We start from the raw sequence: 14,183 nt of genomic DNA, 5'->3' as shown, positions 1-14,183 counted from the left end.
TGTTATCACCCTCAGAAACTAAATGTGTCTAATTTTTCTTTGTGGAGCTTTTCTCCCTGGGCCTCTGCTGAAAATGGGCCTTTTCGGCTCAGTCAGACACCCCCGGTTAACAAATGTAAAATAAAATAAAAAATTTTAACTAAGGCTAACCTTTCTTCCATGGTAAAGAACATTTTATTCCATTTGTTCAGGTGTTCCTTCACAGTATTTATTAGAGTTGTATAATTCATTTGTATAGTATCCTTCCAATTTGATTTTATATATATCCCTAAATACACAGTTTTCACCCAATTAAAGTTTTCATATTTTTCCAGGATGGAGTTTTTTTGTTCAGCTAAGTAGTTTGTTTTGTTAGGATTAAAATTTAAGCAATTTAAGCCTGAAATCTTTTCAAAATTGTGCAATGATTTTATGTGTTCTATTGAAGAATCTGTATTTCCAATTGTTAGTAAGATATCAGCAAAAAGCTGTATTTTGGAACCATAGTTTGGGTTAACTGAAAAGCTACTTATATTGTCATTAGTTCTTCTAGAATTAGCTAATGGTTCCACTGATAGGGCAAATAATAAAAGTGACAATGGACAGCCTTGCTTGGTGTCTTTCAGTATTTTAAGTGTTCCTGATAAAGCTCCAATTTTGATACATAACAGCTTTATAAAATCAGAGGAAAAATTATACATTTCTAATAGTTTTAATAAATACGACCAATTTATAGAATCAAAAGCTTTATCTAGATCTAAGCCGATAATTCCTTTTTTTTTTCTTATTTGCATAGTCTATTAAGGTTAGAAGTCTAATGACATTATCTTGGACTTTTCTATGTAAAATAAACCCCGTTTGATCATCTGCTATTAATTTTGGCATGATGTGGTTTAATCTGTTTGCTAAAATCGATGTGAATATTTTATAGTCCACATTCAGAAGAGAGAGAGGGTGATAAGAAGTCATTAGTTTAGAGTCTTTGCCATGCTTTAGGGATAAGTGATATCATGGCACATTTCCATGAAGGAAAGAAAAAATATCACTCTTTCTGAATTCTTCAAAAGCTTCAATTAAAATCATTAGTTTCATCTGGAAATACCTTGTATATTTCTCCTATTAATCAATCAAGACCTGGAGCCTTATTGTTTTTAATGTTTTGTATTCTTTCCTTAAGTTCCTTTAGTGATATTGATTTAAATAATCTAGTATTTTGTTCCTTTAATTTTTTTTTATGTTGTGTCTTTCAAGAACTTGTCCTTCAGGGTATTATCAATAATAAGATTGTTGTTATTGACCGTTTCATGGTGTGTTCTAAAAGCCTATAATATTTCTTTTAAATCAGTTATATGGTTAGGTTTATTCCTGGAATTATCTAGAATTTCTTTAATATGATTAGTGCTTATCAAGCTTTTGGATTTAACTGCTAATCTGTGGATTTTTTTTAGGGTTAGTTGAATAAGTTTGTAACTTTATTCTCTCTAGATTTAGTGCTACTTTGTGATTCAAAATTTCTGTGCATGTTAGATTTAGTTGTCTTAGTTCTGAAATTTTAGTTATGTCTTTGGTGTCGAAGTTATTTTTCAGTACATCAATTTTTGATTGTATTTTTATTAACTCCTTGTCCCATTCCTTCCTTTTGTTTAAATACCAACTTTTAATTTTACCATACAAATAGGATTTCAGTGCATCCCAAATAATAATTCTAGAAGTCTCATTATCATTAACATCAAGAAATTATTTTATTTCTTTTAACAGACATTCTCTAAAATCCTTTAGTTTAGTAATATATGCAGGTAGTCTCTGCCAAAAAATCAGGTCTCTTGGTGTTATGTTTAAGAAAATAGCGTTTTAGATAGTAGACATGACCTAATTAAAACTTCTTGTATTTTGGATATTAAATTATTGGCAACAAATATCTTAACAATAGTTGTTTGCGTACAAAACCTATAAGAATAATGCGTGTATTTGAGGGATTCTGACTCACTTGTATCATAAATGTCTCATACTTGAAATGCTAATAAAATTGTTTAGCTTTTTGGCCGGGGCAGACAAAATTACCATTTTTAGCAGTGTCATTCTTAGAAAGGATGCAATTAAAGTTTCCTGCACATATATCTCCTTTAGCCTTAATTGAGATTAATTTTAAGTATTTATTTGCTGTTTCTGCTCCGATACCAACTATCCAATATATGTTAAAGTGATGTACTTTCTATTTATCTCTAATGTTACCATACTCAGCATACCATTTTTTGTCAGAATATCAATCAACTTTTGGTACAGGCAAAATTTTTTTCCACCAGATCATAGTGCCCCTTCACTTGGTCTGATAATGAGATTTAACAAGTACTGAGTATCCATTAAAAGACATTCTATTCAAATCTTTTTCTATTATACGAGTTTCTTGTGTAAAGGCAATGTCCACTTTGTTTGCTTTTACTTCCTTAAACTTCCTCTCTTTATATTATTAAGGCCATTGACATTAAATAAAACACATTTATATGAAGACATACTTCGACAATTTTGTGTTATGAATTTTGTCATGGACAAAAGTTTAACTTTAAACATAACTAATATATATCTGAAACTATATACAACTCCAAACATGGAATATAATATTCCTGGTTTGATCAACAAGTGATCAAAACCACCTTCTTCCATCTTACAATCATTAGCTTATATCAGTCCAATGCTTCTGCCTTGGTTTAACCAATAATACAATATACAACAAGAGATCATATCTCTCCTAAGATGTATTTTATAATACCATTAAATTAAATATTGATTATTTCAGATAGACAGCTATGAATAGAAAATGTAGTAAATATCACAAGCCACTATTTCAAATGGTAAAGGCTTCAGGTTTTTGGGTAGTAGAACATGTGTTACTTATTATTGCTAATAGAATAAACAAAACCTTGTACTTATTTTATATTAGATATTGTACCAGACTAAATAGTACATTTATATCAGACCATCAAGATTTGTTACTGCAACTGATAAAATGTTCTTACAATAAAGTGTAGTAAATGTAATGACCTCCTAGTTTTAACTAAGCTAGCATTTAACACAAATTCGAAGTGAATACTGTGAGGGTTATACATGACAAGAGGACAGTAATTATGAGCTTCGAAAAAAACACCTCTAATAACTCTGAGCCTTTTCATACCATACCATTCGTGCAAAGCTTATTCTAAATTTCCCCATCATATCTCATTACTTTATGTATACCACATACAGATCAAAAAGATTGCTTAGTTAGCTTTACATTTTATACATATTTATTATCCATTTTATTTTTACATTTGTTAATCGGGAAAGTCCGACTGGACACATCCATTTTCAGCAGAGGCCCAAGGAGAAAAGCTCCAATAGCATGTCAAAGAAATTACATAAGAATATCAGAGATATAGGTTCCATACAAACATAAGTTATGTATAGATTAACAATTCCTTTAAAGTCAGCATACAGCACTGTAGTAAGCAGGGTTTATACAGAATATAAAATATAAACACAAGAAAACATTTTTTTTCTTTCTTTCTAAATATTCATACATGACCAGTCATACATTCATTTATATGAGTGCGCGGCAAGAAAGACTGAGGAAAATGGCGTCGGCTGATGCCTTTATACCCAATAAACAGCAGCTATGACGTCGGGTGGAGTGCGACATCAGCCGAGGCCAGACCCAGACTTTGGAATCCGGCCGACCGAGGGGCTGCCTGAGGCAGGACAACCCATATGTTAGGACTGCAGATGCATCCTTGAAGGACATCCTATTGAATGACTCCTGCTCCTTTCCATTCTTCCCCTCCCTCAAGGGAGAAAGAAAAAAAACAAAACAACAAAAAAAAACATATATACACTTTAAATCTGTCTATATTAATGCATATGCCTTAAAGAAATTGCATATGTGTAGCTTCTATGATCTGAATTTGCAAATTATCACATATCCCTTGAGTTAGTACATAGTTGAGCACTGCGCTCGAGACTCTGAGAAAGTGAAGCTTTTGAAGGTTCTGGCAGTAAGAAGGGTCTCTCGAGGGCAGTATTAGCAAAATTCTTGCATCTAGAGAGAAAAAAAAAAGGACTGAACATACACAACCATCATGATGATGGCAAAAATGAAACTGTTATGTTAATGGCACCAGCCATAGCTATGCCAACAGCACCAAATGCATTTATAAAGGCACTATACTCTAAACATATCAAATCAGTTATAAACAAAACATTTCTCTACATTTCTACTCTCAATTTCAGTACAATATAATAAAAACACGTCTGTCTACTTGTTGACAATTGCATTTTTACTGGACACCCCCCTTTTTTTTAACCCGAGGTGCACAAAGCTATTGGTTAGGGAATATAAAGTACTGCTTTCACCTCTCAATAGTAATTCTATTATGAGGGTATTGTGCTTCCAGAATATTATACATCTTATTTCTTTACAATTGTTTAAGCTAAAGGCATAATGAATATATATAAAAAGCTTTCAGCATTACTTCGGTGCTGTGTAAATATATACGCTTCTAACCAAGTGATGGGAAGCTAGATGCAATTTAAGTCAACTTGTTCATATAAATTTCTAATTACCAGATAGAGAGAAAAAAAAAACACATACACACACACATATATATATATATAAAGACTTTTACATTTACCTTACTGCTGGTTTGTTTGTTCTTTAACACTTACATAGATTCTGTCTACTGGATAATATTACAGATGAAAATTATTAGATTTCCCTTTTAGTTTATTAGTTTTGTCATTTGTGGATAATTTGCCATTAATAGCTTGTCTTTTCAAACTTGGTAATGAGATGTCCATATCTTCTATTTTTATCCAACAGTTTTTTTCTTCACAAAGTCTGCTGCTGCTTCACAGTTGTTAAATTTTTTTTGACCATCCAATATGGTAATCTTGATTCTTGCTGGGAATAAGATTGGAACTTTTATATCAATCTTTTTTTAAGTTTTTGATAAAAGGAACACATTCTTTTCTTTTTGTTATTGCAGTGCAAGTGTAGCCATTATTAAACCTTATACTTTATTGACTTGTATTGGGTTTCTCGACCAAGCTGTTCTCAGTACCAAGTCTTTGTCCTGTGTTGATAAAAACGTTACTATAATAGATCTCACTGTAGCTGGATTCTTGAAGAGAGAAGAATTGGAAAAAGACCTATGAACCCTCTCAATCCCAAATGAGAAGGATTCAGGAAGATTCAGTATTTTAGGCAGCCATTCATTTAAGAACAGGATCATGTTACTTCCTTCCATCTTTTCTGGAATTCCATATATTCTGATATTGTTCCTTCTTGATCTGGACTCCAGGTCTTCTACTTTCTCTAACAGTTGGTAGTTTTGTTTTAAAAGGAACTGAGTGCCATTTTCCATCTGTCTCCCATCAATTTCATTTACTGATTCTTCTTTGCCTGCTAGTTGATCAGAGTGTTTAGCAATTATTTCTTTTAGGTCTTCTGTTTGTTTCTTACTTTCCTTTTTCATGTTCGTCATAATTTTTTCTAAGTTATCCATTTTCACAGAGAGGTCCTGTACACTGGAAATTGTGTGAAGTTCTTTTTTCATGGAACTGTCCTGAGGAGAGGCTCTTGTGTGACGCATGGCTATATCCAGTTGTACTAAGCTGTAGAACTTCTGACAGGAAATCTCTTGATAAGAGTTTCTTCTTGGTAGATAATCCACAATATCAAGAAATATAACTTGCGAGAAAAATCTTCAAAGTTTTTTTAAGTTAAAACACAAAAATCCTGACAGAAACAATCTTTATTGGTAGAGCATCAGAAAAGTGCTGCTATCACCTTGGCCACACCCCCACCGGGAGAAAGCTTTCTGGAAGCCCTGGTTCTACAGACCACTCCTGCTGCATGGGCCCTATTCTGGTTACCCTCCAGCAGCAGCAGGAATTTTCTGCAGGAGCATCCTGAAAGGACTGCTGAGCGTTCCTAAACAGACATTCCACAGCAGACAGTCTTTCCATCCTGCTCACTCCTGGCCAGAGTGTTGTTAACCTTAGGCCTGAAAAATAAAGAACCACTTGTAAGTAGCATCAATAAAGGATGCCTTGAAGCAGTCCTCAAAGTTACACAATCTCATCCGACCATGACGACACATAGCAATGCTTAAGTCAGCAGCCCAGGATGTGCCATCACCTACACTGAAAAGCAAACACATGAACATGTTAGCAATAAAAGTACAGTTGTGTACACTTACCATAAATGTAGATGTTAGAGTGTATTCACTGTTGCAGTCATCACACTTGGGTTATCTAACTGCAGGTAGCCCTCAGTCGGCCCGAATACCAGTGTCTTAGTATTTCTGCATTGAATGCTGCCGCTTCTTCCATGACATCAGGTCAAAGGTATAAAACAGGCAGCCAATGCCATTACATCAGTTTTTCTTTCCCCAGATGTCAGGAGCTCCCAAACAGGGAGCAAGTATACGGTGGGGAACACCACCAGTAAAAAGTAAATACCAATGCCACTAGGAATGGCCATATTGAAGAGCGGTAGAAAGATAAAGAAAACCAGGGGGCTGGAGGGAGGAAAACCAGGATGGCAACAGTGAACACACACTGACATCTACATTTATGGTACATGTACACAACTGGACTACGTTCTTTGTGTTTCACTGTTGCAGTCATCACACTTGGGTTGATTCCCAAAGCTGAGGAAGGGTGGAGGCAGTCAAGAAGGGTTAGGGCTGGCTAGTAGGCCTTGCAAGACTGCTGTAGCAAATCCAGCTCTGGATTTAGAAAAGATAGGAAGGTGGTTATGCTTGGTGAAGTTGTGTACACAACTCCAGGATGCAGCTTCCAGAATGTCCCAGGTAGGGACTCCCCTGAGAAATGCTGTAGAGGTGGAAGCAGCCCTAGCGGAATATGGTCTGATCCCCTGTGGGGTAGGTCTTCCATGGTGCTTGCAGCAGAAATGGATGGAGTGTGCTATCCATTTGGAAATGGCCTTACCCTCTGCCCCTGTAGCAAAGCTGACTAGCAGCTGGTCAGATTTTCTGAAAAGCTTAGCCCTGTCAAGGTAGAACCGGAGTTGTCTGTGCATGTCCAAGGAGTGCAGGATCTTTCCCCCTTTATTCTGAGAGTTAGGGAAGAAGGTTGGCAAATGGATGGATTGGTTTAAAGCCACATTGGACACGACTTTGGGCATAAAGGATGGGTTAGTCCTGAGGGAAACCCGGTCAGCATGGAAAATAATGAAGGGTTCCACAGCCATTTGTGCCTGTAACTCAGACACTCTTCTTGCTGAAGTTATGGCTAAAAGCAAGGGGGGTCTTCCAAGAGAGGAATTTTAACTCTGCTGAGGCAGCAGGTTCAAAAGGAGGAAGCGTGAGCTTTTCCAGTACAAAGTTAAGGTCCCAGGCAGGGTGGGTGCTCTCCTATGGGGCCTTACATTGTTAGCCCTTCTCAGGAACTGTTTGATGAGAGGGTGAGAAAATACAGGTGGCAAAGTATTATAATGAGCTGAGATGGCAGAGGCATGGATCTTAATGGAGAAGGATAGGCCTCTATGGAGTAGCTCTGCTATGTAATCCAGGATTAGAGGTAAGATGGGCACTGCCGTGTGCTTTCCTTGAGACTGACTCCAAGAACAATATCTTTTCCTCTTTTCAGCATAGGCTTTCCTAGTACTAGGCCTTCTGGCTTCAAGAATGACATCCAGCACCTGTTTGCTGAGGGTTGCTGGTGTGGCATTCAAGCTATAAATCAGGCTGCAAGGTTTAGGGTTTGCAAATGTGGATGCAGAATCTGTCCCTCCTGCTGAGTTCAGCAGAGGAGGAGTCAGGTGAAGGTGCCAGGGTGGCACTATCAGGCTGTGTAAGAGTGGGTACTAGTGCTGGCGTGGCCAGTCTGGGGCAATAAGAATTGCCCTTGGTCAGTCCTGTTTTATATCTTGAGTAGTGCTCTTGAGAGATGGGGCAGAGAGGGAAAAGCATAAATTGAGAGGTTTTCCCATTGAAAGGATAGGGCATCCACCTTCCAGGCTCTGCTGTGAGGGTTCCTGGTGCAGTACTTGCTGGTGATTCTCAGGGGAGGCAAAGAGGTCCACCTCTGGTGTCCCCCACCTCTGGATCAGAAGGTTGTAGGTGTTGGGCTCCAATTTCCACTGGTATGCTTCTAGGAGAGTTCTGCTTAAGTTGTCTGCCAGTGAATTTTGTTTGTCTGGCAAGAATTGAGCTTGTAGATGCACTTGGTTGCTCAAGGCAGTGTTCCACAGGGCCATGGCTAACCTGCATAGTGGGTAAGAATGGATTCCCCCCCTGCTTATGTACCACATAACTGTGTTGTCTGTTTTTATAAGCAGTTGCCCTGGGAGGATTAGGTGTTTGAAGGCTGTCAGAGCATTCTGTACAGCTAGCATCTCTTTTTGATTGATGTGCAGGAAAATCTGTCCTGGGCTCCAGTGGCCGTGAATGCATTTGCCTGCCATGTAAGCCCCCCATGCATAGTCGGATGTGTCTTGTCAGGGTTTGGGCGGCAAGGGGTTAAGTAAAAAAACGATCCCCTTTTGTGGCTGTATGCTTCTGCCCACCAAAGGAACTCTGCCCTTAGACAAGGTACGATAGGAATGACTGTTTCCAGGTCCTGAGAATGTTGGCACCAAAGACTTTTTAAGTACCATTGAAGTTTCCTCATATGCAGTCTTGCATATGGAATTAGCAGAATACATGAGGTCATGAACGCTAGGGCTTGCAGTATTTTCCTTGAATATAGCTGGTTCTGGTGGCCATTTGTTTGACTGACAGATCTGCTTTACTGAAGTGAGAAATGCCATCTGGGAAGTTGTGTCCATGTTTGCTCCCAGGAATACATTGGGCATCAGTTGTGATTTTTTTTTCATTGATGGTGTACCCCAATGAAGTGAGAAGGCTTTTTACAAATGCAAGGTGCTGAAGTAGCAATTCATGACTGTACGCCTGAAGCAGGCAGTCGTCCAAGTGTGGGAAAATTAGGATATCTCTGCCTGCAGTATGTAATGGCTGGAACCAGGCATTTTGTGAATACTCTGGGCGCAGTAGATAAGCCAAAGGGAAGTGCACAGAACTGATAGTGCATAGAGTCTGCCCTGAAACGTAGATATTTTCTGCATGACTCCCTTATGGGGATGTACAGATAAAGCTTATTTTAAGTCTAGAGTGACTAACCAGGCATCCTTGGCTAACATAGGGAGAATCTGTTGCAGGGTAAGCACCTTGAATTTTGGGACCACCAGAAAGGTGTTGAGAATGGATAGATCCAGGATTGGGTGACAAGAGCCCTCTTTTCTGGATAAAAGGAAAAGTCTGGAGTAGAAATCCTGACCCCTTTGTTCTAGTGGAACAGGTTGAAGAGCTCTGATATTGAGCAGGGAAAGTACTTGCTTTTGAGCCTCTGCCCACTGGTTTGGAGGAAGGTCTGGAAACCCGCTTGGGGTGGCAGTAAATGGAAGTAGAATTTGTACCCCTGGGATACAATGCTTAGGACCCATCGGTCTTGAGTAATGGACATCCAATTTTTTGCATGAAGGACACGTTTTCTTCCTAGGGGCACAAGTAATTGGGCAGGGCTGGGAAGGTTAATTGTAAGTCATTGTGAACTTTTTCCATAAGGGGGTGGCTTACCACTCCCTGTTTTTGATGTGGAGGCACTCCATTGTTTAGATCTCTGCATACCCTGAGACTGTAGTCTGGGTGGCCTGTTTCCCCTGGGTTTGTTCGGGGAAGGCCTGGAAGGGACCTTTTTTTTTTTGAAGGCCAATGTCTACTGAATCTAGGTGGCTGCACTTGTAAGAAATGACAGTTTGCATAGATTTAGCTTTTTCTTCCATCTTTTTAAGAACTTCTGCTTTGGTGCCAAACAGTCCTTATTTAAATGAGCATCTAGTAGTTTCGATTTGACATGATCTGGCAATGTTTGTTCCTACAGCCAAGCATGACTTCTCAGCACAGACCCAGTGACTGCAGCCCTGCAAGAAGCTTCTAAGGCATCAAAGCCACACTGCAAAGTATGCTTACTAACTTGGTTTGCAGAATGCATTCACTCTTGCAAATCTTTATTTTCTGCAGAGTCTGGAAAGTAACATGTTGCTGGTACTTCAACATGTGAAACTGTAAATTCAATGCCCTGATGGCAAGAGTTGCAAAGGTATATACCACCCTCTTACCCCATCTGTCTAAAGCTCTGGAATCTCTGTCCGAAGGGTATGATTTTTGGCTGTAGTAGCCTTAATACCTTTAGGTCCCTGAGAAATGGTCTCTGGATCCACAGTAGGATTCTTGAGAACTTTGTGGGAATCAGGTACTCTGTAGTACATGTCGGGGGGTAATGTATCTGGAGTAAGACTGGATTCCATAAAAACAATCTACAACATCCAGGATAGGGGGTATAGCTGGAGGCCTGTGCTGAGGCAACTCTAAAAATTCGCAGAGTCTCTTTTTGGACAGAGGATAGTCTTGGCATTCCCAGTGGAAATGCTCTATTAAAGTATGCAAGGTTTCACCAAAAGAAAAATCCTCTAGAGGGGAGGCAGAGGGAATAGATTCCTCTGCATCTGAATCCTCTTAGGTTAAGGGCATGTCCTGATAATCAGAAGGGTCAGAGTGTCATTGGACTCCTGGTCTGCAGAATCATTAGGAAACTCAAATCTTTGTCTTTTAGAAGGGGATGGTTGGCTTCCGCTAATAAGGGTGATAAGGTCTTCAGCCATTCTAAGCATTAGTTTTTGTGGCATGGGAGCTTGAGCATGCACTTTGGTCGTCTGTTTTCTAGGCGTAGTGCATACTCTAGGCCTAAGAAACCCGGTAGTTTTGGCTAAAAACGAAGTTGCCGGTTTGATCCGAACATCGGTAGGTCGAAATACACCCTCAGAAGCCGGTGCCTGCACAGCAGCTCCGGACCCTTCCCAGGTAGAGACATACGCAGGTTTTAAAGTCGAAGCATCTCGCGGCATACCGGGCTCCGAATGGGTCTTAGCAGAAGTCTGCGAATCCATAGAAGCGGGCATCAGGGGCTGCAAAGGCACCTCACTGAGTACCGGCAGACTGGCCACTAGCTTAACGTAAGTGTCATCAGCAGTTTTGGACCTATGCTGTCTATCGTTATCATTACATTTTTTCAGAAGATCGGTAGTCAGATGGCTTACCGAAGCCATTTCAGAATACGAACAAGAGCGAAAGAATTTAGTAACAAAGATAGCCCGACGATGGATGGTTCCGGTGTTAAACAAGGCACAAAACTGACAGCGAGGGACGTCGTAGTCTGGGCCTAAACAGGTGACGCAGTAAAAATTTATTTATTTTATTTTACATTTGTTAACCGGGGGTGTCTGAGCCGAAAAGGCCCTTTTTCAGGAGAGGCCCGGGGAGAAAAGCTCCACAAAGAAAAATCACAGACACATTTAGTTATTTAGACATGATCAGTATACACACAAATTACAGGAGACATGTTTTTACAGTGGTATGCGGCACAAACAGTTACAGTGGAGAGAACAAACAAAAAAAATATTAATTTTAAAAATAAAGGTAATTAATAGATTTGTGGTGTACAGCTGAAATTTGGAACATAGGTAGAATACATACATAGTACACAGGTACAGTACATACATTGTAGATTAGCCAGTGTTTGTGAGTAAGATTGAAAACTATTATCAAGTGCTCTAGATTTTGTATGCATGTCAGAATGAAAATCTCCATGAGGTATTTGGTTTCCACAGGTAAGACAATTGTTAACTTTTTCTGACATCGGTTAGAGCAAGAAAAAGAGAGTCCCCAACAGGGTACTTAGCTTTAGAAGACTTCAGGATTACAAACTCAAACGAAAATTTCAGGTAGCGGCCGACTGGCACTTGCAAACTGCTTCTGCTTCAGGCTCCTCGGCAAGAAAGACTGATATAATGGCGTCGGCTGCCTGTTTTATACCCCTGACGTCATGGAAGAAGCAACAGCATCCAACGCAGAAATACTAAGACTCTGGTATTTGGGCTGACTGAGGGCTACCTGCAGGCAGATAACCCAAGTGTGATGACTGCAACAGTGAAACATGAAGAACATCTGCAAAATGGACAACTGTGTCTCTACACTCCTTTGAGACTCTGGAGGCTGTTGTGTCTTAACCACTCTTGACACTTCAGACATAATATTTCACTGAAGTCGTGTCAAGTGAGCCAGGTAATTTAATGTTCTCAATTCAAAGGTGGCCGACATGTAGGAGCAGTGCTTCTCTAACAGAAGCAATGCCCTAGACAAATAGGTGAACTGAAACCCTCTTCTGAGATGTCTTTCTTGGTGGCAGCCACCACCACAGCAGCAGGACCCCTACTGCACTGTTGACAACTCTTGGGAAGAACCAAGATTTTATTAGGCTTTCTGGAGATTGGTTCCACTTTATCAGGCTCCCTCCAAGCCTTGTGAGACACCAAGATAATAAGTATGTCCAGAGGGGGGAAGCAACCCTGGACGTGGATGGGCCCACCCCAAATACCTTCAGAAACACCAACTCCGCTGGAGATGGGGCTTCAGCTGTCCAACCCCCTTGCTGCAAAGCAGGTCCATAAGGTTACAAAAAAAAGACAGAGCTATCGCAAAGTAATTTCAGGGACCCCTGTCCATCCTATAGATAAAAGTATCCTCAATGAGGGACTCCTCTGTGGAATCCAAGTGCTTCCTCTTACAATGTCTCTAGCCTGGGGGAATCTGGAGGAGAAGTGGAACAGGCAGGATGACCTGGGTGCAGGGTGCTTTGACGGCCAACTGGAGTGGGCTGTCCCAGAGTAGGCTGAGGAAAGTCCATAGGCACAGATGAAGGGGAAGGGATGCTGGTTGGGGATGACCACTCCATCTCTAGGCAGGAGAACATCCTTTCTAGTACACTGAAGGTGGAGACTGAAGTAGGCTTCCTGGAGGCTGCACCACTGAGATCCAAAGAATCCAAGGACATGCTAGACTCCACAGCTGCTCCAGCTTGTCCCAACATAGAAATTGGAGCCAAACTCTTGACAGCTGAAGGACTAAAGTATGAGGGATGATTCTAAAATCAAAAGCAAACCCAACGTGGAAACCCTGACCCCCAAAGGTCAGCTCCAAGACCACTGGAGTTAAGAGAGTCAAGGTAGGGGTGGAAGCCCAAATCAGCCAAGCAGTCAGATCTAACCCCAGAACTACTGGCCACGAAGACCTGAAAAGATCAAGCCTAACTGCATCTGGGCCTGCAGGAAGGAACGCATCAGCTGCTCCAAAATCAGGTCTCAAACTCCCAAATGACTGGACTGCTTGGACCAACAGAGATGAGAAGCCACTGAGGGTGGCTTTAAAACCCATCTACTAGTAGAAGGATCTGAGGAGTGGGCACGACCAAGATTGGATCCATGGGGTGGTGGTGAAGACTTTGGAGACAGAAGGGTGAATGAAGCCTGCACAAGTGAGCCCCTCTTGACAGAAATTAGCAGGGCATGCTGAGCATCAGGGATGGGACCTTTTCCATAGTCTGCGCTGTAGGAGAACTGGTCCTTGTCATTAGACCGGAAGTTGGCGCCATGAGATTCGGGGAGGCTGAAGACCTTTGAACTTAGCTGGCTAGAAGATGGGAAAGCCACACATTTACCATCTCCCTTGGAAGATTTGGAATCCTTAGTTCCCTCTTTCTGACTCCAAATCATTCTTTTCACGTTTGCTAGTCAGAATGGAGGAGGAGAAGGAAGCATTCTCAGCTGGCAAAAGACCCTTCAGGACCAACTTGGCCATCCTTTCACTGACAGCCCTGAACTGAAAGCTCTCAAAAATGGCACACTGTCTCCAAGTGAGTGACCCCTGGTACAACAGATGCACCAGTCATGCGAGTCTTGGGAAGGGAGTTTGTGGCCACACGCACACCACACAGTTCTTAATTCCCTTATGCATTAAACAGGCAAAAAACAAGGGACACAAAATACTGAGAAAACACTGCTTAACTAAAAGCAACTACAAAAACAAACACAATACTATTAGAATGTTAATAACTAGGAAGAAAACTCCACACAAGGCTGGAAAAATCTAACTTGGGTACACACACGCAGACAAAAAAGGTAAAAAAAAATATGGCAGGAAGGCACAGAAAAAGGACAGCAGTGCTTAAAATCAAGATCCTATCCTGGAAGGCAGTATACAAGATCTGAAGTAATTCTGTATACAGATAGGTATTATGGGTAAAGGAGAAACTCA

Source organism: Protopterus annectens, chromosome 10.part0 (assembly GCF_019279795.1).
Source record: "Protopterus annectens isolate FY-2018-M chromosome 10.part0, PAN1.0, whole genome shotgun sequence".
NCBI classification, from domain to species: Eukaryota; Metazoa; Chordata; order Ceratodontiformes; family Protopteridae; genus Protopterus; species Protopterus annectens.
This window is presented reverse-complemented; position numbering follows the sequence as displayed.